Source organism: Emys orbicularis, chromosome 11 (genome assembly GCF_028017835.1).
Source record: "Emys orbicularis isolate rEmyOrb1 chromosome 11, rEmyOrb1.hap1, whole genome shotgun sequence".
Classification (NCBI taxonomy): domain Eukaryota; kingdom Metazoa; phylum Chordata; order Testudines; family Emydidae; genus Emys; species Emys orbicularis.
Window position 1 is genome coordinate 37,051,347 of NC_088693.1, and position 27,592 is coordinate 37,078,938.

A 27,592-nucleotide genomic window follows, 5' to 3' on the forward strand; every position below is an offset into this window, starting at 1 on the left:
AAATTGAGGAGAAAAAAATCTAACACATGAATTATTGATAGATTCCTCTTAGTTAAAATGAAAGTGAGGTGGTTATATCTTTCATAACCTCTGCCAGAATTCCTCCAGGGCTTGGAGGCTCCTATGCTTGTAAGGCGTGAGGTACACTCCCCTCTTGTGCCTAGCCAGCTGCACTTGCTATGCTAGTGTGAAAGGTAGATGAAGCAAATGCCATCTCATGTGGCACATTGCGTCCATGGGGGCTATACTCTCCTTCAGGATTCTGGACACCCTCTGGGGTTGGGGATACCTTTCCTCCCAGCCGTGTGCAGGCTGGCAGGGATCTGGCTCTTGCCATTTCTGCAGGTTTCCTGCTACTTAGTAATGGTAGGCAAAAGTCACAACCTGCCACTGGAGATTTCCTTCTTTTGACCCTTTGACCTCACTCCTGTCCCTGTTCTTTTATTAGTTGTCCCCCGTAATTTTTTGGTCTCCAGGCCCTGTGGACCCCCCCCCCTTAGGCTGGGGGGGATCCTTTAGCAGTGGGCGGGCTTCGCCCGCCCACATCCTGGATCCCAATAGGACTGGAGATTTCAACATGATCAGTATGGGAAATGGAAAACAGAGCTTCCTATTGTTACTGATGCTGCTAAACAGTTCCCAGTGAGACACTTGGATCTAGTGAATCCAATCCTGCACCCAAGGCAGGATCCCTTTAGTCTAGAAAGATTTTGGTACAAAAGAAGAATTTTCTCATCGGTATTTCTATTTTTGTTGACTCACCATGGCTGGCCCTGGTGGTTCATAAAGTGGGGGAGAGAATGCAAGAAACATCCTCATTCCTCTCTATGTGCTCTTTCACAGGGGTCAGCCATAATTTGGCCAAAGAACATAGCTTCTGTACATGACTAATGCCTTCACTAGAGACTCCAAAGGGGGAAGGGTGGAATTGAAGGGATTTGTGTAGGGGTGTGGTGGGAGGGGGCGGGGAGAGTCCATGCCCCCACCTCACTACCATACAGCAGCACTGGCCAGACATGGAGAAAAGTGCATGCTGCAGGCTGATAGCATGGCTGCTGAAGCTTGTCCTTTCCAGGAGGAGTTCTGGGGAGAGACCTTCAGGGAGGGGATGCCCTTGGAGGAGCAGAGATGTCCTCACTGAGCAGCAGAGTCAGATCAGGTGAAAGTAGACGGCAGAGAGGCAAACTTCCCCAGGCCAGACAGCCATGGCTGGAGAGGGCTGAAGGCTGAGAACAGCTGCAGGGGATGTCTGCTGGCTCTTTGAGGGCCAGAAAGGACTGAAGGCTGGGGAATGATGGAGGTGTGAGCTCACTGATGTCTCTGGCCAAGAGGTGGGACCGCATCTGGGAAAGAAAGAACTGAGGGGGAAAATTATCCAAGCAGGTGGGGCTGGGAGGCGCCATGGGGAGAGATGTTGGAGCCATACCTGAGTGTCTAAATGGGGTGGGAGACACTGGAACTGTACCAGAGACCAGAGCATGGTGAGAGACAATGGCGCTGTACTTGGTGTGTGGATGGACTGTGAGGACTTTAAATATTGAAGTCCAATACTGTTTGGACAGTGCTGGGGAATTCTGAATTATAGCTGTGGGACTTTTGTAATAAGAGCTATTTATACTTTTGTAATAAGAGCTATTTATACTCCGAGAGCTTCTGTGGAGCTACTGAGGATTCTGGAAGAAAGGAGAAAATTAGAGAGGTTGTGCCATGGCCTGCCAAAGAAGGGTGCCCCAGCAGGGCTGCCCTCTGACATAATGGTGGAGAACATAGGCAGGCATTTGGCTACTGGGAAAAAGGGGACTGCAAGTGCCCAGAATAGGGAAATCAATGCAGTAGGCTGTTTGCAGGACCACCCTGAGGCCATGCAGGGGAACATGGGAGGCAACTGCCCTACGACAGTGATCCATATTAAGCAGGCGGCCTCTACGCTTATTTTACTTTCTTTTGTGACTGTGATTGTTCTGACGTGACACATGGACTTCATTCATGTGTAATATGTATGTGACTAAGTACATACTGGTTAGCTTGTGTACAGCTGAGTAGTCTTGGGGTCACACATGAATGCCTTACTGGATGACCATATCCCACATCTGAATTCTAGAACTGGCACTGATGTTAAGTATGTTTAATTCAAATACCAATTTGTGCATCCAAATATAGGCTTTGAATGTCTTATTATGATGCTAGTGTTTGAAATTTGAGTCTAGAGTATTAATTGTAATTATGTGCAAAAATTACTTGGAAAGAATCGCTTGGCTGCCATTCTCATTGTGAGGGGCTGGGAAAGCGGAGGACATCAAATGTTTGCTATGACATAATATTTATAGGGACCGTGTAGTTACATTTAGATGTTTTTTGTGCCATGAAAAGAGCAATTTATTGTGTAATACTGTCTATGTCAGGGTCTGTATATGCATGTCACTATAATGCTTATCCAATCCATTGATTTTGAGAATTCCCGTTCTTTCAACTCCTCCTTCTCACCTTCCATAACTTATTATTAAAAAGCACGGGAAAGCTTTACTAGCAGGAAATAATTGTTCTATACTCTCTGCAGTATCTTCTTCAGCAGTATAACATACTTCAGTTGGTAATGGTTAATTACTTTGTGCTCTTGTCGGTCAGTCTCCTGAAGAGTGAAATTAAATTTTCACTTCTTAGCCTAGGAGAACATAGGCAAATTTTTGAACATTATAAACTTATTTTGTGCATTGGTAGCAGCCGTTTCTTAGAATATGAGACAGGGAGTATGGGATCTGGGTTCTATTCCAAACTGCACAGGATTTGATACTCACTGATTGCATCAATAGTTAGAAATACTTCTTTTGACCTAAGACTGACAAGGTGATTACATCCTTTCCTCTCAATGGCAGACCTTTCCTCAGTCATCCGTTCCTTTACTCCTGCAAGAGGCTCTAAAAGCTACTGGAACTAGATGTAACACAAACTCAAGGACTGACTCACCATATCCTTCCCTCCATGTCACTTATGCTCATCTGGAACTAATGGTTTCAGAGGCAAAGCTTGCTGGAGCTGGAGACAGAGTATTCTCAGTGGCAGGAACATAACTCTGAAACTCTGGAAATAGACTTCAGGGCAAACTTGGCCATATTTAAGAACAGTTGCAAAATACATCTTTTACCCCAGACCTCTGAACTAATATAACATGAAATATCGGGCAGTTAGCTGTCTGACTAGTTCTTCTTCCTGTTAGCCATCTCTAAAACTGCAGGCTATAGGATATTTTGTTCCTTTTAACAGGAAATGCTAATGACCCACGTTAAGCTATGTAAAATGTGCACAGATAGTATGGTAGTGGGTGTTGTATTCACGATTTTCATATATTGACCTCAAAGCATCTTACCAAGGAGGGTATGCATTAGAAGTCCCATTTTAGAGTTTGGATAAATAAGGAAGAGAGGTGAAGTGATTTATTTAGCACAGAAAGTCAAGCCAGGTCTACTCTTAAAACATTTATCAGTAAAGTAATATCAGTTAGTGGTGTGATTTCCGCCCCGCCCCACATACACACATTTTTGTACCAGCAAAAGCTATAATTTACATGCAGTTATATCAGAAAAAAAAGTGCTTTTGCCTATGTAGCTTATTTCATTAGGAACTGGTATAGTTATACCGGAAAATCCTCCTCATGTAGAAAATTGAGCTGGTCAGATTTTTTTTCCCTGGGAAATTTTGACTTTTCATAAAAGAACCCAAACACCTGAAAAGCAAAAAGTTTTGTTTTGAGGAAAGCAGATATTTTCTGCTCATTTTCAATAGGTTTAGGCTTCTTCTCCACAGGGCTCTCTCTTCCCTAAGGCTACTATGGCTACTAGACCATGCAGCAATACAAGTAGATTTGGAAGAATGCCACCTGTTTCTTCTGTATCAAGTACCTTTATCAGTCTCAACCATGTAAAACTGCAGGTACATTTACTTCCAATTATAATAGCGGATATGGTCCAATATTTTCCCTCATCCAGTGTTGCCAGGCCAGGTGTTCTGGATAAAGTTTGATTATCACTTCAAAAGTTGTTTTTTTTTTTTTTTTTTTTTTTTTTTTTTTTTCCCCTCCTCTCTTACTTAATTGGCCTCTCAGACTTGGTAAGACAACTCCCACCTGTTCATGCTCTCTGTATGTGTGTATATATATCTCCTCAATATATGTTTCACTCTATATGCATCCGAAGAAGTGGGTTGTAGCCCACGAAAGCTTATGCTCTAATAAATTTGTTAGTCTCTAAGGTGCCACAAGTACTCCTGTTATTTTTGAGGATACAGACTAACACGGCTGCTACTCTGAAACCTGGATAAAGTTTGGGTAAACTCTGGGCTGCATCCCTAAATTTAAACAAACCCTGAGTCCCTCTTAGATGCAGAATGTCTGAGCCTCACACCTTTAAAATCAGGATTTAAATTTAGGATAAAAGTTGGCAGAGTTCAGATCTGTCAACCCATGAACAGCTGAGTTGGGCTTACTACAGTGACTGATGGGGAGGCTGTCCTATAATGCAACAAAACCAATAGGGGACGTTTTTCTTATAGAATTCACTTAGCAATCTGTACTAATTCCTCTACTATCCCATTTCCTTGTGGATGGGAGGGCTGGAATGTGCTTGAAATAATACCTATCAGAAAAGCTTGGAATTATGAGCTGATAAAATGTGGCCCACTGTCAGCGACTATTTCTTCTGGAAAGCAAAAATAAGATGCCATTCAACTTTTTATAAACTCCTGACTTGTGCATCTACTGAGGAGTAGAATGTCTACAAATCTAAAAAACAAATACTAACTGATTATCTGATAGAGACATCCATTTTTTCACATGGGTCTAACGTTTACTCTTTTCCAAGGACTATTGGGTAAAGCTGTTAGAATTAGAGGTTCTCTGAATTGTATCTTTCTAGTAATTCTGCAAGACTTGCATAATTACAAAATCTAACACAGAAACAAGATATGAAAGAAATAAAAGAACTGAAGATGTATTAATCTGACAAGTACATTGGCAGTTGGGTGAAAGGTCAGGATAGTGCCTACAGAATTGATAGTTCCTAAACATTTTTTTGTTTGTTTTAAACACAAGCAACACATTATTTTTTAAAATAGGCTTTATAACCTACATGTAGTCTCTCCCATTTGGAAGAATTTCAGATCTCTGATTTAGTAGAGTTTTGTCAAATAAAGAAACACAAGAGACATTTCTGAGAGGGAAATTACTGAAGGAAATAATTAAAGCAATTACAATCCAAGTGCAAATCATCTTGAAAGAGATAGATTTGCAACTCATTATAAAAGAGTCACCTACACTTCCTCTTAATGCGACTCCTATTCTTTTCTGTACAAATGTCCTTTGTTTATCCTATTTTCCTGACAGAAGAGGCGCCATGCTGCTCTGTTGACTTTTAGTGGTACAGCATTATTAATAAAGTGTCAGCACTATTAAAGTGTAAAGACGCCAGGTGTCCTCCCAAAGCAAAACAAATTTCAAAACAAAGGCCCTAAACTAATAGAGCTGGTAAAAAAATTCTGATTAAAAGGTTTTTTTGTTTGTTTTGTTTTTTCAGAAAATAGAGTTCAATTGAAAATGAAATTTTTCATGGAAAATTTTGATTTTGATGACATTTTTCAAATTTCTGAAATTTTTCAACATCATAACTTTTGGATAAAAACCAGAATTTTTCATTTCAGAAAATGGGGAGTTTGTGTTCAAAAGTTTACCTTCTCTCTGATATTCACAGTTTCTGAAAGGAAGATCTCAACTTTAAAAACATTTAAACACACAGTTTTCCAACTGTCAAAAGTTGGAACATAGCCAGAAAGCATGAGAAAGCGATTAAAAAATATACCACTCCCTTACACTTTATTTACTGTTTCCCAACATTTTCCAAATGGGAAATAATAAAGTGTGGAAAGTTTCTTCCCCCCTAAATTTCCTCACTTTCTGACTGTTTTCCAAATTTGGCCAGTTGGAAAACAATCAATGTGTTGAAAATGTTAGGGCTGGTCTACATGATGGGCTGATGCTCTTTAGAACTCACATCCCAGTAGAGGGAAATAACATGTTGTGCATTAATTGGTCTGTATAGACCTCGCTGGTATGCACAAAAGTAGGGGTTCTCAAACTGGGGGTCGGGACTCCTCAGGGGGTCGTGAGGTCATTACGGAGGGGTCGCAAGCCATCAGCCTCCAACCCAAACCCTGCTTGCCTCCAGCATTTATAATAGTGTTAAATATATTTAAAAGTGTGTAATTTATTAGGGGGGGGTCGCACTCAGAGGCTTACCATGTGAAAGGGGTTGCCAGTACAAAAGTTTGAGACCCACTGCACTAAAGGTTTCCTTGTGCTCTTTAACAAACAGCACTACATTAAAGCACGCCAGCAGGATCTACATGGACTAATTAATGCACAACAAGTTAGTGCACATTAAAAATCACACCACTGTAAAGCATGTTACCCCACCATGTAGACAAGCACTTACTTTCAGAAAGAAAAACATTTTCACCATTAAAAGTATCATCATCAGTGTTTAACTGTATCTTACACTTATTATTTACCAACTATTTCAAATTGGGTGACACTATAAAGCCCTATGAAGATAGCAATATTTATCTGCATACAATACTCCATTACTGAGGGAGGAAATCGCACATTGTGCCATTTGGTGTTGTAAACTTAACTAACATTTTGTTCTCTCATTTTTACAAATGAGGAAAGATTCAGAATGGAAGGTTGAAAAATGGAAGTTTTGTGCTGAAACTCTTTCTGAAACTAAACTACTCTTTGGTGTTGGAATGATGTTATAATACTATACATCGGGCATTGTATATCCTCAAAGTCATATGCTTTATGAATACATGGTAATTCCTTAGTGTGTCCCCTTTCTGTTTCACATTCTACTTGCAAATCATATTCTCTGTGAACCAAAGCTAACATTTTTCATGTCTGTGCTATGCAATGGAAGTGTAATTTTTAGTAGGAGCCAACAATTTCCATGTGAATAGGGCCTTTATAAAACATATTTTAACACTCCTGCAGATTAATAATGTGTTAACAGAAAAAGACATGTTGAGCTTAGCTCAATTATACTTCCATCCCAATTATACTGTGACATTAAATCTTGTGACATTTAATAAGAAAGGCCATTTCACCCATGGCTACATCTACTGCTGACAATTTATGCAACAGTGTTCCCTTAAAAGAGATTATTTTTAAAAAGAAGACATTATAACATGCTAGGTCCAATATAAATTAAATAAGGTGTAGTGAAATATATAAATTGTTAAATTATGATTACCTGGTGCCTTAGACAAAAGAAAAATGAATTAACAATGCCGATATAGATGAATGTCTAAATTGTACTGAATGCAAATTAAAAAATAAGTAAGAGCCAGTAAGGCAGATAGAGGGCCAAATAATGAAGCTGTTAGACTGCAAACTTTATGGGGTGGGGACCATTTTTTTGTTATGGGTTTATACAGGACCTAGCATAATGGGGACCTGATCCTTGGTTGCAGCCCGTAGGTGATACTGCAAAAGAAATAAAAGAAAACAACTCTCTGTTAACTGAACCTCTACATTCAGCAAAACTTTTCCTGGCATCTCTGAACTAAGTCATTGGAGTAAGTCAGTGGGAGTTTCATCTAAGTAAACACTGAGAAAAGACCTCTGGATCTGGCCCAAGATTTGTAAAATGGGGGGCAGGGCTAAAGTTCACTTCAGAGACTAAGTCTGCATTCTAACTGCAAGTGAGTTCATTGGGATTTCACTTCAACCTCTGAAAGTCACAAGTTAAAAATGATAGTGTGGTGGTAGGTGCCTTCAAAAGGTCTGTAGCAGTACACCAACCAACTCTCAGTTTAAGATCAAACCTTTCAAATGCAGATGCCTAAAATTCAGCACCTGAGTAAGTGGCCTGGTTTTCAAAAAGGATGCTGAGCCTTATTTAGTTCAGTTATTTAGGTGCCATCTGTAGGCCAAATATTTCAAACTTGGCGCCTAGACATCCAACACTTACCTCTGCTACAAGTCCTGTGGACATCACCACAGTCCTGTGGACTGTAGAATTGGGCTCCAGCTGAAGAAGACTGGATAAACTAGTCCATCATACTGTTTGGGCTCACACAATTACCCTAGAAATACATACCTTTTATATCTTTTGTTGATGTCTGTGACTTCTAAGCACCAAGAACAGCTATTTCCCAGTTTTTCCCTGTCTTTGAGACGTAAAGCATTATGTATGTGGTTCAGATAAAAACAAAGCAAAACTAGGGTGACCAGATGTCCCGATTTTATAGGGACAGTCCAGATTTTTGGGTCTTTTTCTTATATCGGCTATTACCTCCCACCCCCGTCCCGATTTTTCACACTTGCTGTCTGGTCGCCCTAAGCAAAACCGAAAAGCTCAGAAACTTGTAAATCCTTCCCAAAGCTAAAAAAAGTTGAAGTATTTCTATTCCAAAATATTATTACAGGACATTTTTTTCTTATAGGGCATGCGTATATTTGTAGGGAGAAGAAAAGTTTGGGGCACAGGGGACTATTTGCTCCTGTATGTAGGAGGACAAAAGGTCATTCATCTGCACCAACTGCAGAGCATCCCACACTCCCATGTCCTTTGGGTGGGCTGGATGAGTGATTCATTGGGTTGGGATTTTCGAAGAAGCCTAAATCTCAGTGGAGTTTGGTTCTTAACTAAACTTCCTTTAGCTCCTTTAGAAAATCATAGCCATCGTATGTAGCCAAGTTATGGAAACATTTTCCCATAAAAAAAATGATACTACAGTAATGAGCAACTTACATGTGCCTATGAATAAATTAGTTAACTAAAACGTGGCATCTAGAATAAAAGGAGGCATTGGGAATCACACCCTACCTATCAGACTTCACAATAGCTTCATCTTAAAGCTTAGTAGAGATATCATGCACAATGACAATATTACAACTTGGTAGAGTGGTTGCATTTCCACTGGTTGCAGACATAGATCTATCAAGGATTTATGTCTGTATCCAGTGGAAGTGAAATGACTCTGCCTTGGGAAGATTTTCTTTAAAGTAAGATCTGCAAGCTACCTCATTGTCATACTCAACTCAGTAACTAGTTTTTCTGTTCTCTGAGTGCTCGGGGGGAGGGTCAGATTCCCCTTCCTCAGTGTGCAGTGGGGCAAAATGCCATTGAGATTTATATGGTTCAACTCCAGGGACTCATTTTTAAGTAATTTTTTTAGGGGTCAAATACCCATTCTATACAACTTATACTTTCCAGGTATCAGACTAAGATACTACACTATTACTGCTTATTTGAGTGTTGAGGTATTTCACCCCTTGCTTATTTCTAGATCAATATCCATAACCTGTTGCCTTCTACATGGATGCAGTACGCCCCAGATTTTTCCACAATGCAAGGGTGCCAAGCAGCAGACAACCCTTGTAGAGTAACTACACTCCCCTTGCATGCCAGCGTACAGAACTCCTGTGGCAGAATGCAGAAAGACAACTGGGGTATGCTGTTGTGGTGGTCTGTCATGACCGAAGATGACACTGACAACCGTTTTGGGTCTTGGGAGTATGGTTGTGGCTAAAAAGACTGATGCGTGAGTGGCAGTCCTTTCTACATGAAGTGAATAGGTAGCTCGATGCCAAGGAAAGGATTACAATCTGTATTGCTGAATAAACTCAGGCTCTGTGCCTCAAGATCCATATAGTGGTTAATCTCAAACTGGGTAACCCCATCATTCACTACTGCTTGCCAGCGTGATCTATCTGTTGCTCCCAACTGTCAATGTTGCACTGTTTCAAGTTATGTTTCAATGTGTCCTTGAATCGTTTCTTCTGGCTGCCTCATACATAACTGTCCACTTTCAGTTTGCCATTCAGCAATTGCTTTGGCATTCTGATGTCCTCCATCCTCAACACATGACCAGCTCAGCATAACTGTGAAACAATAAGCATGGCTTCAATCTCTGTGGAGTGACTATGTTCCAGAACCTCATTATTGGTAACTTTATCATGCCATTTGATGCAGAGTATGGCGTGCAGATGTCATAAATGGAAATTATCTAGAAGCTTAATGTGCTGCCTGTAGCAGGTCCAGATCTCACACTCAGACAACAAGTTGGACAGCACAACTGCTTTATAGACTTTTAATTTGGTTTTAAGCTTAATACCATGTTGCTGCCAGACTCTGCTTGACAGTCTGCCAAATGATGAACTAGCTTTGTTGATATGACTTGTCAGCTCCTTGTCTATAATAATATCATTTGACAACATACTACCAAGATAGCAGAAGTCTGTAACAACATTTAGCTGTGTGTTGCTGATGGTGACTTTTGGATTTGTGTAGGGTTTTCCCCTGGTGCAGGTTGATACATGACCTCTGTCTTTTTCAGATTGATAGTCAGCCCATACCTTTCTGCAGACTCTGCAAATCTATCTGCAATCAATTGTATCTCTTTTAGAGTACAGCCTCTCGAGCACAGTCATCAGTGCACAGCACCTCATGAACAATTGCCTCAAAGACCTTCATGGAAGATTGCAGCCTGTTCAGATTAAATAATTTTTCAGAGGATCGGAAACATATCCTGATACCAGCATTCAGGTCTCTTGTAGCATCATTGAGTATTGCTGTGTAGAAGAGATTAAACAAGAGTGGACCAATTAAGCTGCACTGCTTAATACCATTAGTAATAGGAAATGGGTCAGACAGAGCACCATCTACCCAGACTTGTCCAAGCATTCCATCATGAAATAGCCTCAGAATGTTGGTGAATTTTTCTGGACAATCAAACTTACATAACTGCCAATAACCAGGTCTACTGATGGTGTCAAATTCTTTAGCCATGCCAATAAAGACAGTGTAAAGGTCCTGTTGCTGTTCTCTGCATTTTTCCTGCACCCGACAGGCCACAAATATCACATCTGCCGTTCCTCACATTGGCCTAAAACCACATTGCAACTGTGGTAGCACACGATTAATGATGGTCCATAGCAGACGATCAAAAAGTACTCTAGTCAGAATCTTTTTGGCGATGGAGAATAATGAGACTCTGTGATAGTTACCACAATCAGACTTTTCACTTTTCCTCTTGTATTTGGTGACAACAGTGGTGTCTTTGAAGTCTACAGTACTCCATATATTGAGTTCATGTAGTCACATCAGCAGAATTTCACCTCCATACTTGAATATTTCTTCAGGAATGCCATGAGATCTGGGAGCCCATCAATTCTTCATGGCACTGAGTGCAGAGGTGACTTCGTCAAGGAACAGAGCTGTGGCCATGTTGTCATTACACGTTGGCTAAGCCTTACTCTTATTACTATCACATCTGTGATATTGGACATTGATAATTCACAAAGGAGCAATCCTTTAGAGCTGGCGACAGCATTTCAGTGATCTTCTGAATACAGTGTTAGGCATTTGTACACTTTAAAGGCACTGTAGTGGTATGTGTAAGACCATATACATCTTTCAAAGCAGCATAGAAGTCTTTGGTCTCATGACAGGTGGCATAGCCCTGGATTTCATCTGCCTAGGCATTTCGCCATTGATCCTGCATGTCTCTAAGATTGGATGTCATGACAGCTTCCCGTATTTAATAACCCCACCTACAGGGATATGGGATACAAGGATTTTACGATGCACCTCATGTTTTGTAGTGAGTAGTTTTTGAATTTTAAGATCATCTCATCAAACCAATCTTTATGATGTCATTTTGCTGTATCCAAGGTGGCATGAGCAACTTGATTTACCATGTCATGGAAAGTTGCCCACCAACTGTTTACATTAACACTAGTAGTCAAGCCAGCAGGATCAGACAAAGGTGCTGTAATATTATCACAGAGCTGCACTCATGTAGCTTCATCTTTTAATTACTTTACATTAAGTCAACTGATTAGATGATGACTTGCAATGCACTGGTCAAATTACTAACAGTTTGGAGCAGATCATGTGATGTTCTGTCCAGCAGTCTGTCCCATGCATGGCTGCGGTGATTTGTACAGCCTGTAGATCTCGCTGCCAGACGATGATGTAGTTGATAAGATGCCATTGTATGGATCTTGGGTGCATCTGTAATGTTTTCTTTTTGTCTGATAGGCAGAAAAAGATTGCTACTTAGTGTGTCAAGTGACAATTAGCAGAGTTCCACTGCTATTCTCTTTCACAGTCCTATGTTGTCAGATGGCAGGCCAACCGATTACCAGGTTACTTCCAACCCTTGCATTACTGTCCCCTCATGCTAATGAGTTTATCTGATACTGATACAGACATGATGAATTTGACTAAGTCACTACAGAACTTTTCTTTCTCATCATCGGCATTTGTCATGGTAGGAGCATAAGCACTGATGAGGTAACATACCACTTATTTTTGAATGACAACCGTAGAACTATAATCACTTATGCCTTTAGGTAGACTTTTGAGCTTGGAAGCAATGGAATTGCTAATAGCAAAGCCAACACCCAATTGTCATTGCTCTGAGAATGGACGACTATCAGAAGAACGTGTACTCTACACCTATCTCTGCGAGTTGCTCTTCATCAGTGAGTCCGATTTCACTGAGTGCAGCAATGTCAACCCTATACCTGCCCCGGTCTCTTGCAACAAAGGCCGTGCCTCTCTCAGGTCAGCTGGTGGCAGGGTTGTCGCTTCCTCAAAACTATTATAGTTGGTGTCGCAAGCTGCCTACATGCAGATCTGTGACTAGGAACACCAGTGTCACCACACCTGTCACTTCACTACTTAAGTTATCCATCACTGTAAAACTTTCCTCTGTCATTAGAACATGTATATGAATTGTTTTCAGTGGTGATGGCTTGCATCACACCATCCAGACTCTCCCACCCATTTGCCTGTGCTCCAAGATGACTGGTAGGGATTAGGTGCAGTCTATGGCTGTCAAAGTGTAATTGTTCCATATGCCCTCTATAGTAGTAGTATGTTAAGGAGCATGCCCAATAGGTGCGCAAACAGCACCAGTGTATTAGGCCAAGACTCCTGGCATAGCATAGAATAGCAGTTTTGTACAAGCTTCAGACACATCTAGATCTGTTGGAGCTGAGAATTGTCTCTCTCAAGTTACTGACTATTTCACGTAGACCTGGTCTACATTAAAAAGTTTTCTCAACACAGCTAGGTTGATAAGAAGAGAGTGTGGAGTGGGGTGTATGCGAGACACACATTTCTAACTGACACAATTATATTGGCAAAAGCCTTAGCATAGAAGCAGTTATACTATCAAAAAAATCATTTTGGTGGTATTGGCTATCTCACTTGAGGAAGTGGTATAAGCTATACTGGCTAAAGAACTCTTTTATGGCTGACTTAGAACAACGCTTCCTTAGCTCTCGTCCCCTAATGCCCCTACTCTACTTGCGCTACATTGATGACATCTTCATCATCTGGACCCATGGAAAAGAAGCCCTTGAGGAATTCCACCATGATTTCAATAATTTCCATCCCACCATCAACCTCAGCGTAGATCAATCCACACAAGCGGTCCATTTCCTGGACACTACTGTGCTAATAAGTGATGGTCACACAAATACCACCCTATACCGGAAACCTACTGACTGCTACACTTACCTACATGCCTCCAGCTTCCATCCAGGACACACCACACGTTCCATTGTCTACAGCCAAGCTCTAAGATATAACCGCATTTGCTCCAATCCCTCAGACAGAGACAAGCACCTACAAGATCTCTATCAAGCATTCTTAAAACTACAATACCCACCTGCTGAAGTGAAAAAACAGATTGACAGAGCCAGACGAGTACCCAGAAGTCACCTCCTACAAGACAGGCCCAACAAAGAAAATAACAGAACACCACTAGCTGTCACCTTCAGCCCCCAACTAAAACCTCTCCAGCGCATCATCAAAGATCTACAACCTATCCTGAAAGATGATCCCTCACTCTCACAGATCTTGGGAGACAGACCTGTCCTCGCTTATAGACAACCCCCCAACCTAAAGCAAATACTCACCAGCAACCATACATCACTGAACAAAAACACTGACCCAGGAACCTATCCTTGTAACAAAGCCTGATGCCAACTCTGTCCACATATCTATTCAAGTGACATCATCACAGGACCTAATCACATCAGCCATACCATCAGGGGCTCGTTCACCTGCACATCTACCAATGTGATATATGCCATCATGTGCCAACAATGCCCCTCTGCCATGTACATTGGCCAAACCGGACAGTCTCTACGCAAAAGAATTAATGGACACAAATCTGACATCAGGAATCATAATACTCAAAAACCAGTGGGAGAACACTTTAACCTGTCTGGTCATTCCATGACAGACCTGCGGGTGGCTATTTTACAACAAAAAAACTTCAAAAACAGACTCCAACAAGAGACTGCTGAGCTGGAATTGATATGCAAACTAGATACAATCAATTTAGGATTGAATAAGGACTGGGAATGGCTGAGCCATTAAAAACATTGAATCTATCTCCCCTTGTAAGTATTCTCACACTTCTTATCAAACTGTCTGTACTGGGCTATCTTGATTATCACTTCAAAAGTTTTTTTTCTCTTACTTAATTGGCCTCTCAGAGTTGGTAAGACAACTCCCACCTGTTCATGCTCTCTGTATGTGTGTATATATATATCATCTCCTCAATATATGTTCCATTCTATATGCATCCGAAGAAGTGGGCTGTAGCCCACGAAAGCTTATGCTCTAATAAATTTGTTAGTCTCTAAGGTGCCACAAGTACTCCTGTTCTTTTTGCGGATACAGACTAACACGGCTGCTACTCTGAAACCTGTCTTTTGCCAATATGAACTGCATCTCCACAAGGAGGGTCTGCTGGTATAGCTATGACAGCAACTCCATTCCAGTGTAGACAAGATAAAACAGATTGTGGATGTGGCCCTGTATAGCTTTAGAAAAACTATTCTCAGAAATGTAACAACTACAAATGAAGACAAGGTTTTATTTTCCTCCTATTCTATACTGGAACACTCTAAAAATAGGATATGCGGTCCAGAAGTGAGAGAAAGTGAATAAATCATATGAATAATACTGAAGCCTCTCTGCTACTAGGTGGAAAAATAGGACATCTGGATTATCTTTATCTTTTTTTTTTTTTTTTTTTTTTAATATTATGAACAAATATTGCCGGTGCATTTTATTTAAGAGGTTTGATTCTCTGCAGTGAATCCCCACACACAAAAGATGCTTGTAAAGTTTTAATGCACAAAACAAAATGAGGTGGATTAGGGTAATATATTTGGGCCCCTGCAAGCTAGTTGAAATATTTCTTTGTGAAAATATGTTAATAGCAGTGTCAGAGCCGTGCAGCTCTCAGTGCTGTTGCTATGGCCATTGAACAAGGGGAGGAAAACATTTTGTTTTTCCAATCTACCATCTCTAAAATGAGCATTTAGGGTTTGATCCTGCCCCTAATTGAAATAACTGGGAAAGTTCCCATTGACTTTAATGGTGTAGGATCAAGCCCCTAATTTCTATTTTGGCTTCTAGATGCCTTATATTGATAATCCAACTCGTAAATTCAATATTGCGATCGAACATCTTTACATTTTTGCTTTGCTTTTTAAAAATTACTGCTCCAAATGTGATCATGAATGCTTCAAATACTAGGACTCTGAAATTATTTCCAAAACTGGGAAATAAAATCAATCATTTTTCCTGCTATGCATGGAAATGAATGTCTAACAGATTGTTTAATTTGAATAAGAGCATAACTGTAGTACTGATGAATTGCCTTAGCTCACAACATTACTGGGAGACAGCTGATAAAAATGTCTTTATATATAATCATTAACAGTGTAACTTTTTAAGGGGTGCTGATAGCCTGTGGATACACAAAAGAATTCAATTTCCTTCATCATAAATCAACATGCTGATGTACCATTGATTGTACTTTATAATGCAATACTGGCTAACGGTCCCAATGTGTGGGGAGATGTCTTTGTGGTAGGTGCTGTACAAACATACAGAAAAACACAGTCCCTGCCCCAGAGAACTTAAAGTTTAATTTAATTTAAAGTCCTTTCAGGAAAATAGCTTACCCCTTTGAATAAACTGCCATTACTGTTATTCCTAAGATGTTAATTCACCAATAAAGAATTTTAAAAAACTCAATTTCCTCCTTACATTAATACATTTACAGTAGCAGAATTACAGATCTGATTCTGCTCTCTATGAAGTAATGAGAGTTTAGACTCAATCCCTAACCCTGGAATAACTTCTTCCCAATATCTAGTGCAACACCTTTCAGCAAGACCCATTATTATCTTTTTAACAGGATGACATACAACACATGTTCAGAGAGTTATACGAGTGCCTTTTATTATACATTAATGTATGCAGATGGAATTACCTTTTATCAAGAAGAAGTGTTGAAAAAGGACTGACATTGTTAGACACTGTCAGCTGGTAATATACCACAGCAGTTATGTATAAATATGTATTTATTTAAAAATTGCTCTCTTTCCATGTATTGAGTTAACACAATTTTTTTGCTGAAGGGAGAAGATAATCTGAAATCTAGTGCATTTTAAAAGTGAGTTAAGCGTAGCACTTATTACTACAATTTTATAATGACAGCTTCCTATTTATTAAAAATAAACCTCCTTTACATTGCTGTGCAAGACCCACATGAAGAAAGAAGAGGAACTGACTGACAATATGGGGAAACAGTGAAAGTGACGGTACACAAAGTGCTGTCAAATGCACAGAAAACAAAATAAAAAAACGATTGTTAAGCTGTCTGTTGTATCTTTATCACCTCAGATGACTATAACTGAATGAGTTATAATGATTCAATGGGGCACTCAGATACCATGGTGATGTGTGGAATGTAAAAAGACAGCTAAATGGTCATTCAGACAGGTGCCATTTATAACAACATAAAGTGAGGTTTTTAAATTGATGGTGTCCCTTTAATAAGTTCTACTGTTAAGAGAAAAAAATAATACTCCCCTACAGTATATATTGCAGTGGAACAGTCCATAATGTGTAGGTTTATCATTTCTACCGACATTGCAATATTTTGTGACAATTGTGTATTCAAAGGTGCAATTGATGCACCTGAGAAAACCCACACTTGTGCACGCTGACAGCCATTTTCACATACATACGTGAAGTTACATATGTGGAACAGGTGGGCTCCTGAAAATTTTGGAGTCACACTCTTATTATCCTTTGAAAATTTGGTCCTTAGAGCCTAGCATGAAGCAACACTACTAGTGGCAAACAGAATGCTTCAGAATATTGATTAACAGAGAGCTGAGGCCAGGAGAGTGCAGCAATGATTTAAGAGACATATGCTCTGTGTTCTAAGGCACTAAATAGTAAATATTTATGATGGACATACATGTAGGGCCTGATCCCATTGCCATTTAAGTCACCAACCTCAGTAAGAACAGTTCTTTATAATATAAATCATATATTTGCTATTCACTGGCAGAAACTATATCAACTAGATCATAACTTGATATGTGTGAACAAATGTTATAGCTCCATTAGGGTTGCCAACTTTGTAATATTTAAAAACTGGACACTCCAGCAGGAGTGCCGGAACCTCCCCGCCCTGCCTCTTCCCCTTGAGGCCCCACCCCCCATTTACTCCTCTTCCCCCTCCCTGCCTGGGTCAGAAGGGACTTGCCTGCAGACCTGGGGTTGGGAGCTACAGGCACATGATGCAGGTAGGAGGGAGCCCTGGCGAGTAGGGGCTGGTGTGGGTGATGACTCAGCGCCTCCCCTGCCCATAGTAACTGGACTTTGGGTGTCAGGTCAGTAGATCTGACCGAATACCAACAGGTCCCCGTTTCAACCGGACTTTCCTGGGCACCCTAAGCTCCATACTTTCCTCCCAAATTAAGGAACATTTTTAAAAAGAACTCTCCTGCATCTCATAATAATTTTATATACTTTGAGTTTTGTAATATATTTTGGTGTCATTTATTCTGTTTTTAGCACAACAGTGTTTCCCATAAGGTTTCTTTTATAATTAAAAATACAGCACTAATATTTTAGCTCTTCTGTGTCAACTGTGCATTAGTATTTATGCCTAAATATACGTATATAATATGGCTGAGTTATTGTTTCAAAACAGAAAACCTTCAGAGAGGTGACTCAATATACTTGAGACAGAACTTTGAATTTTCTTACCTTTCCTGTGTTAAAATCTCAGGCTTTATTGCAAAGGTGTATTAATGTAGGGCTTTCCCCTCACTTAATGTCTTTGGCTTTTGATTGTTTAAAGAAACTTGTAAGCAAAATCAAACTTTTTTGGGGGCGGGGTATTTAAAAATGCAAATTCAGATTCAATTAAATGCAATTAACCCCAAATCCTGCCCCTTTTCTGCTGGCACATAGAATCCCAGTGGCAGCAGAATCTGTGTGGTTCTTCAGTGCAGGGAATGAGGGGAATTCAGTTGGGATGTTCCTCCTTTACAACAAAGAGACTGAGTCCGCAGAGTTCTCAGCAATGTAAGAAATCCTCTTTAGAGCTGAATGAATAATGGATTCCTCAATCATTGGCAATTTTGCAAAGTCAAGAAAAATTGTTTTGGGTAGAACAAAAAATGTTGTTTACCCAAAATAAATGTTTTGTTTCAATTTCAAGCATTTTTATATATTTTTACATTACAAAAAGTACAAAAATTTTGAACCAAAGTCGTTTCGCATCAGAAAGTCAAGATTTTGTTTTTGAAATGTTGAAACTGTGTTTTAAATTTTTTTCAGATTTTTAAAGTGAACAATTCAGCAAAATAGATGAGTATTTACAAAATATGATAGTGTCACCTAATTGCATTTTTCATTGAAAAGAGTTTTACTTGAAAATTTTTGGCCAACTCTAATCCTGTTTGCTTCAGAATTAAATAGGGGTTTCAGTGCGTTGCTGAATATAGGCCCATCTCTGCAAGGATTTCCTGTGCACAATGGCTCTTTGATGGTGGCAAAGGAAGGAAGGGCCAATGAATCCATCACTATATGAATCCATTGGCCATTGAACCCTAATGTGGAGAAGGGGGAAATACAAGAGCTGCAGCCCTGAAACTGAAATAGTGGCTGGAGAGCAGTTGCACAGTAACTGTTCACAGCTCCACAGTCTGCAAGAGGGTTTCTTATCCCTTGTTCCTAGGTAGATCCCCAATATACAGCCCAGCTACTCACTCTGATGGAAGAATCCTAATGAATTTAATTGGAACAAAACCAGTAGAATACTACAGAAATGTAATAGCGATTCTAAGGATGCTGCTCTGAAGACCTATAACATTTAATAGAAATGCGATTCTGACCTCCTTCATGCTGCTCCAACAGCTCAAAGCTGATTTAATACTGGCTTAATTAGGGAGCTGAGGATTCTCCTTAAATAAGGGAGGAGGCTATATACAATTTTTAGCATGCTAGCTCAATGGGAAAATCTCCTCAATCAGGAAAGCACACCTCCAGCTCAAAGTGCAGACATATTCTTACCAGACATGCCAAACCAACGGAAAAAATGCCAAAATTGGACTTGTTATGGGCTTAATTGACTTGTGAGTTCCTTGTTGGCTAGTTTTTGGCTTGTTGCTTGTTTGGCTTGTAGCTAGTTGCTTCTTTTTTTGGTCAGCTCCTGGCAAGCAGGGGCAAGGGGGGGCAAGCAGGGGCAAGGTGCAAGCAGAGGGAAGCAGACTGCACGCTGAGGGGATCTAGTCACATAGAGTGTTGGGGTTGTTACAGATTGGCCTGTTTTGGCCTCGTTTTGAAATGGGATTAGCTTGATTTTTGGCTTATTGTGAAAGTCGGGATGCTAATTTACTGTGTGAAAGTTGGCAACTGTGATCCTTACTCTCTCTCTGGCTCGGTGACTATTCGAATATTTTATACCAGCGTATTTCCTGTGATCACCCAACACCTCCAACCAAAGGTGGAATCTGTCACTTTGCCAAGGCCAGTTGCTTATATAACCATTTGGCCCAGGGAAATGATGTCAGGGATGCACTAAGATTGGATTGGTTCCTGGCTAAATTTAAACAGACTTGCCCCTCCTTAGATGAGACTATATAGGAACAGACAGAATGGAAGAGAATACCCCTACAGCTGGTAGATTAAAACCTCACTGTCAGCCAAGGACTCAGTAAACCCAGTGGTCTGAAGATCCCTTCCCCCTACTCCTATTTCCTGAAACAGACTTGCTCTTCTTTTCTTTAAAAAAAAAAAAATTACTAAGAGACTTGGTCCTGGTCCCTCTTCCCTGCGCCCCCTCTCCCCCCCCCTTGCTGAGGCTGCATGGAGTTGCTGTAGTTGTGAGGCTGAATTAACCCTCTACAACCCTAGATGGCAATAAGAGATCGGGGGTCCATAGTGAGATTGGGGCTCATTTGACTGAGCTTCCCACCACACATCCTACTCTCCAAAACTCCCAATCACACAGCTAGTATGTGACGCCTCTCCGAAACCCTCTACATAGGGTTGACCAACCCAGGATCAGACACAGCCCTGTGCACAGCAGGGTTACACAGACTTCTATCCCTTTATTGCCTGAGGATTTGACCCACAGCATGAAAATAAACAATGTTTCAAAGAGAGCCACTGAAGCCTTCAAAAATAAACATGGAATAATATCAAAGGAGGTGATTCAGTCTTGGTGTTCTGGTGACAACCAAGGCATGCTGGAATAATGTAGGATAATATATAATGTGAGAAAGAGAGAGAATGTATATTCTTAATGATATCATCATCATCATCTCCTCATTTTTGCAATGGCAAGGTTAGGAAGGGGTGAGGTTATGAGCAGATTTCACCTATGCCTGATTTCAGCTGCCATTTTGGCCTGTTCGGGGTTTCCTGGATGGCTTTATGTACCATGTTATAACATTGTTTCTTGGACGTCTGCAACCTTTCTCACCATGCACTCTTCCATAGAGAACAATTTTAGGCAGTTGATATGGGGTCATTCCAGCAACATGGCCAAACCATTGTAGTCTGTGCCTTTTGATGGTTGTAGTCACACATTTCATCTTCACTTTTCTCTGGATGTCATTATTTCTCAGTTCATCTAGCCTTGTCAGTCCATCTAGCCTTGTCATGCCTCATCAGCACAGGCACTTCATTTCAAATGTTTAAGTTTTTGCTCCAGATGCTATACCAAACGTTAATTAAAAAGGACTTGACCAGTCAATGGAATGTATTTGCTATTGATATTACCACATGTATACTGGATTTAGTGTGCAATCAGTGTTAATCTATTTCAAAGCTTTGAAATATCAGCAGAACATAAGCCAAGATCACAGCTTGAATAGCACAAATAATGAGGAAGACTCAGAAAAGCGTTAGGAATGTCCTCAAGTATTATTTAAGTCAACAGTGAAATTGCAGAAATTTGTTGACCTCAGATAGCTGTCAATCTCTCCTCATCTTATCCTCCTTCAAGCCTAATTGGCCTTTCTGCAGCTGGGTACAATTCCTGCTCCCTTTCACAAAAGAAGCAGTATCTTCCATTGGGGAAATATCTGCCAGCATAACTGCAATAATGAATCTTTACTGTTGTGATTTGAAGAATTATTCTTGGCTACAGTCCAAACCAGGATTTCTAAGAGTATAAAAAGCCTAACTGAATTATCTTATTTAACAGGAGCTCATGTGCTTAAAAGGCTCACCAAAGCCTAAAAACAATTCCTAAGATCTCTCTGTTTTTTGTGTGTATGTTGGTTTTTGCCATTTGTTCTCTGTCTACAGTTATAAATGCACAGCTTTGGACCACTGTTTAAATCATATTATTTGCTTACAACTTCATTGATGTTTTTCCACAGTCAAAACATAACTTATAAGCATCTATGATTGCTTATAATGATTCTGCTGAAAGTGACCCATTTAGTTTTATTTTTAAAATTAAATCTGTCTCAATAGTTGTCTTAAGGATTGGTCAGTCCCAGCTGAGTTACTGATTAATGATTTCCCATCACTTTAAAGGATTTAGTGTCCCCTGGGCCAAATCATGTTTCATAAAGAACAGAGGTGTGAGCCTAATTGGAGAATAAATCTTAAGTGTGAACCATGGAAAGTACAGATCCTTCCCTCCTTTCCCCCCGTTTTCTACAAATAACTTGTCAGGGAAGTTCACTTAACTCCAGAAAAATTAGAAAGGCATTGCCTTTAATTTAAGTGAAAACAGGAAAATATAAACTACTTCATCTTTTTCTTCCAAACCATTTAAAATCCAAGTCAAGTGTATTTTTCTATTGCAACAGTATAGACCTGCTCGCTTCTCCAAAAGGCCATAAAATGCCACTGAAGTAAAAATGGATGAGTTAACCTTTCAAGTAGGACTAACTGCGCCACAATTATTCTGACCTTCTTCTGTATGATACTTTAACTTTGCCATCTATTTATTTAATGCCTGTTTGTGGGTTTTTTAAAAATTATAACATGATCAAAACATTTGTCTGCCAATCCATCAATATGACAAGTAACAGTTTGTCTTGGACAGGCATTTTGTTATCTGCAGAAAAAAGAAAGAACGAAAGAAAGAACAACTCTTCTCCAGCAGCATAAATACATCAAAAACTGTCTTTATTTTTATGTATGTGAGTGTGTACTGAACCACACACTCACAGTAATGGTATATCCTATTTACTTCCCCAAAGAAGAACGCCTAATCTTTATCAGCTCCCAACAAAGGCTCCAAAATAAGAGGAGCAGCATCTCCTTCCCTCGTCTTGTAAGAGAAGTCACACCTGCCAGAGTATCTCTTCCCTCCCCATCCTTTCTGCAAAGGGGCCTGACTAACACCCACATTCCTTTTATTCTGCAGTAAAAAACTGGACAAATGGCAATATTTTCCCCATCATGCATACAGGGATACCACAGTGACGAACTTACTACAAGAGCCAAATCCAACTCCCACTGAAGACAACTGACTTTAATAGGAGTGGAATTGGACCTGAAATGCCTAGATAAGGCTACACAGAACAGAGGACAGTGACCAGTGGCAGCATATTCACTGCTCTGAAAAAGGGGGATAGGCACTAGTTTATCTGCATATCCATTTTGCAGGAAGAGACTGGCCAACAGCAACATTTTAAACACGTCCTTCCTCTTTCCTTCCTTTGAGGGATGGGGGCGGGGGGGGAATCAATGGTGACACTTCATTGACTCCGGCACAAAATGTAAATTCCAAGAGCCCTATGGAACCTATCCACTTCCCCAACCCAGACCAGTTTGTAATCACCACAGATCCTGTTGGTATTTTGAAGTATGGATCCAGTGCAGTTCTTTGCCAATAACCATAAACCTCAGGTGCAGAGCAAAATACAAGCTCAAGCACCTCCAGCACCTGAGAAAAGCTGTTACCTCTTCCTTTATCTATTAGAGATTATCATCATTGGTTTAAAATAACATGGTAATTTGCTATTTTAAGAAGAAAACAACATATCTTGTGGGCCAAATTACAGCTACTCTGGTGCAAGACCATGAGGAGACTCTCGCTGTCCACAATGCAGCCACACAGGGGGTAGCCATAACTAGGGTGCTTGCCCTGCAAGGGGTTGATTCGAAGTCCACTGAGGTCACTCTATTCAATGGATAAACCACACACTTATGACTTTCTTAACAATTACTGCTATTGTACTTTCAGATTATTTTTACTTTAAACCTGGCTGTGAGTAGAAAAGATTTTTTTTTAAACTGCTAGTTCCTCTGTTGAATTGAGAGCAGCTGCAGTCCAAGGCACAGTTACATCAAAAGCCCCACTCAGTAGACACCAAGGTTCAGGCAGAATCTGCATCCCAAAGGAAGTGATTTAAGCAGAAATAATAGTTTTCAGGATCCTAAGGGCCCTGGGAAGGGTTCTCTGTTTTTATTATAGATTAAAAATAGCAGGGGGCTAAAATCTTTAAAGATATTTTCCTGCAGCTTTTCTCCCTCTTTCCTGAGCATGTGGATCAGAGGATGTAATGGGGCTAATAAATTCTACTTTGTGTGATTATTATTCCATAATTGCAGGGGCTGAAACTTTGTCAGCCAATCCCTCAGTCCTGACCATTTTATAATTATTAACTAGTGTGTGAATATTCTCCTCCCTTTCTCTCTTTTACATATGCAGTCACTCAGTTCCAATCCTCAGCTATGGCCAAGAAGCACACAGTGAAACTTGGGGGTTGTGGATATAAACGTTTTAAGCCACTTTTGTGCTTTTCCATTCCTTGGTGGGGTGCATCAGCTCAATCCCGTGGCAGAAGTTAAAAATGCTCAAACTTTTATTGACTTCCAAAAGCCTCAAAGGGACAATTGTGGCATCTGGGAATTTCCAAGTGCACGTAAGTTCTGGCAACCACCTTTTTTCCCTGGCTACACTCCTGGCACCAGTAAAAATTACTACCTAGATCTGTGTCACTAAAAGACTTCCTTATGCTGGCATTGCTGGCTATATTGGCATTGGTGTTGCAATGTAAAGTAGCCGCACTCCAAGAAAGAATCTCTCCTTGTGCCAAGTCTGGAACAATGTGGGGAAAAGGGGGCAGGGAGAGAGATAAAAGGAAAGACTCTGTGCTCAGCTAAGCTCTTCACCACCACTGCTGCTACAGGTGCTCTGGCATCTCCCAGATGTTCCCATTACTATGTGTGTTTCTGCAGTAGCCGTGTGTGTATGGCTTGTCAGTGTTTGTGTCCATTTACTATTTATTATTTTGGCAGGTTCCCAAATATTTCCTTTGGAACACAAGCAAGAGAAGGGAAATGCGATTTTTAATGGTTTAATACCTAGTCATAATTTCATGGGACAAAGAAGTGGCTCTTTTCTATCTCATGGGCTTTCTCTTTGCCAATTGTAGGGGTCCCTACCAGCTCCCCCTATAAATAATATTACATGCATGTTTATCAGTATAGAGAAAGAAAGATGGATATCCATAGCTGTAGCATCTCAGTATGAATTATTTACCATTTCATCATGAATAGCAGTGTCATATTTTTTTCCAATATAGTTATTGTATAGTTATTTTGAAGTGCCATCTGGCTGTTGAACATACAGTCATCACTGTATAAACACCCATTAGCAAGTTTGGTGATCCTTCGGTTAGGAATATCTGTAACCTAACTAGAATTAGCCTATCATATTGTATTACTATTTTTTCCTTAGTTACCAGGGTAAAGAAAACAAAAACTAAACTCACTCATTAAAATGAATCTCTTCAAGCCAGATTCTGCACTTAGATTTGTGTCTGCAATTCTATCTGAGGACAGAACTTAGCTATTGGTATGATAAAATGTTTTCCTGCTTTCTCCCTCAAGCACTTTGGGATGTTGTGAACAGATATCTGCATTAGTGACTGTACTACTGCAAGTAGAAAGATAAACTGTACAGTCAACTATAGTCTTCTAATTTTCTGAGGTGAATTTTTGAGACTTTTACCCTCTACAAGAGATTATGGTTTAGTTAGAACATGTTGGGTTTCATATACTTTTCTTCTAAAGTAATCCTTTAATCCTAACTATTTAAAGAGAATGAAAACTTAAAACCTGTAAATCTTAACTATGAAATACCAGATCCTTTAAGATACAAAATCAGATACCTTAAGCTTTTTACTACTTTAGGAGACATTAAAAGAGATGGTGAAATCTTAACACTCTGAAATCAACCTCTCTGGAAGCACTCTGCACTTTAGGGCCATTCTAGGCAAGGAAGGGGTCATACATGTTATCAACCACATATTGGCTTTGTCCTAGCACTTACAGCGAACATGCCTAGAAGTAAAGTTGGAATAGTAGTGTAACAAACCTCCTAAATATACAAACAGAAGTCAACTACGAAGACAAACTCCTTGGTCAAATCTTCAACCAGAGCCAATGCTTTTCACATTCATCTGGTATTCCCAAAATACCTATCAGCATGATGTTTAGGTACCAAGAGTGATTAATATCATAGCATTGATTGTTCTTTTAACACCACACAGAAGCAGTTGCAGGTGAATCTTGTAGTAAACTTTTAGGAGTTTTTAAATAACCATAAGAAATCCGCTATATTAACCAAAAGTTCGGAACATTCCAGAAGTTCCACAAGAAAATTACAGACACATAAGACAAAGAAAAAGAAAAGCTAGAAGAGGAATCTTCACTGAAATGTCACTGGAAGTTTCTAAAGATGAGGAGAAAGCTACATGCTAACAAATCTAAGTCACAAAGGAAATAAAGTAAATATCAAGAAGAAGAAGAAGAAGAAGGAAGCAGATTGTTTTATTACCAGTGGAAATGCCTTAAATTAAAGGCATCGTAGTGAGGTTCACCACTATAACCTTTTTAAGATCACATCTGCACTGTGCATATATATATATATTTTTTCACACACACACACACACACACACACACACACACACACACACACACACACACACACACACACACCAAGACTAAACTCCCAAACTCCTGTCAGACTGCATTGGATTCAGAGTAAAAACAGATGGATTCTTTGGGACAGGCTCTTTGATTATTCCTAAAGTTGTGTACTGGAGTCCGGATAGATATTACCCATACATGAACAGCTGGATTCTCCCCAGACAGTACAGACTGCATGCATCCTTTAAAACAGATTATATCAAAAGCAAGAACTCACTCTGATATTTCTTTAAAAGACCTTTTAAAACTGCTATAGTTGCATCTTTACATGGCCTATATAATCCAGTCATGTAATGATACTGGTTTTTTGATGAGACTTTGAAAAAAATCTCTCCAACTGGATTTGAATTGCTCTATATCTCATTCACATGGTCATAAGATTTGATGGCTGTCATGTAGAAGCTATACCCTGAACATACTTAGGCTTATTTCTCATACCTGCTGATAAAAGTTATGGGCCAAATGATGACCCATCCCAAGTGTGCAAGGAAGCAAGGGAGCACTTTAAACCTGTGCACCATACCAGTGCTCATGGAACCGCTACAGTAGGCCCCACAATTGGGTAGGAAAGGGCAAGTAGTGGCTAGAGCCTTGGCTTTGCACAACAACTGGATGGAAAAATTCAAACAAAATATTTTTGCTGAAATTTTCTAATTCATCTAAATCATAATGTTTAACGGAAACTGTTTGATTTCAGCGAACTCACAATGGAACCCAGACAAGGTTTCCTTCAGAATAGTAGTATGATTCCCAGAGACTCCATACCAGTTTTTACCCTGTTGGAAACCTGCCTGGTTTCCCACCAGCTTACTGCTCTCAGCAGCCCATTCAGCTAGGAGACAGCAATCCGAGGTTCCTGGCTCCACTTCACATCCCACCAGGCAGGCTCAAGGGGAGCCAGCAGACTGGTATGCCCAGGCAAGCAGGGAGCCTCAGAGCTTGGGAGCTAGTGCTTGTAAACTTGACAGCAAGAGTCTAGTCAGTTTCACTGCTGCTTTTCAGTGATGGGCATCAGAGAAACTGATAAGAATGTCAGTTTTAGTCAGCAGCTTCCAGGATCCCAGGCTCCACTACAGCCCACCAGGCAGGTAGCCAGGAATTCTGGGGGGATATTTCATTTTGGAAATATCACATTTCAGTGTCTCAGAATATTGAAGGATTTCGATACCATGAACATTTTCAAGGTTTTGGCTTTTCATCCTGATTCAGGACAAAATAATTTTCCAAAAACTCAA